Raw genomic sequence first — 467 nt, forward strand, 5'->3', positions numbered from 1 at the left:
GTCCACGATTGGCTGGAAAAAAAAGTAGGAGCAGCTTAGTGAGTGTTGGTACAACCTACCCACGCCTGCAAAAACCAATAGGAGACATAACCCAACACTACAAGCTTTCCTATTGCGCTATGGAATTATGACGACATATATACGTCATTGGGAGTGTCACTGCACCCTCCACGAAGTTGTAAAAACGTCATGGTCCCGAAGGGGTTAACTGGTTAGGCACCATAAGTGCCATAAATTGCTAAGTTTTGGTTAATGGTGGTTTTCACTTATCAGCACCCCACTGAGAACGGAACCCCTGTCGATAACCAGGGACTGATTGTAGTCATATTTTCTTGCTCACCACATAGAGGTGATTTGGTCCATGATAGTTTTTATAATTTTTTTATATGTTCTTAGTTACATTGATTGCTCATTTGTATAAACACATTAGGATATCAAATAATGTAGGATAAAAAAAGACAAAAAAA

Source organism: Macrobrachium nipponense, chromosome 2, assembly GCF_015104395.2.
Source record: "Macrobrachium nipponense isolate FS-2020 chromosome 2, ASM1510439v2, whole genome shotgun sequence".
In the NCBI taxonomy this organism is placed as follows: Eukaryota; Metazoa; Arthropoda; class Malacostraca; order Decapoda; family Palaemonidae; genus Macrobrachium; species Macrobrachium nipponense.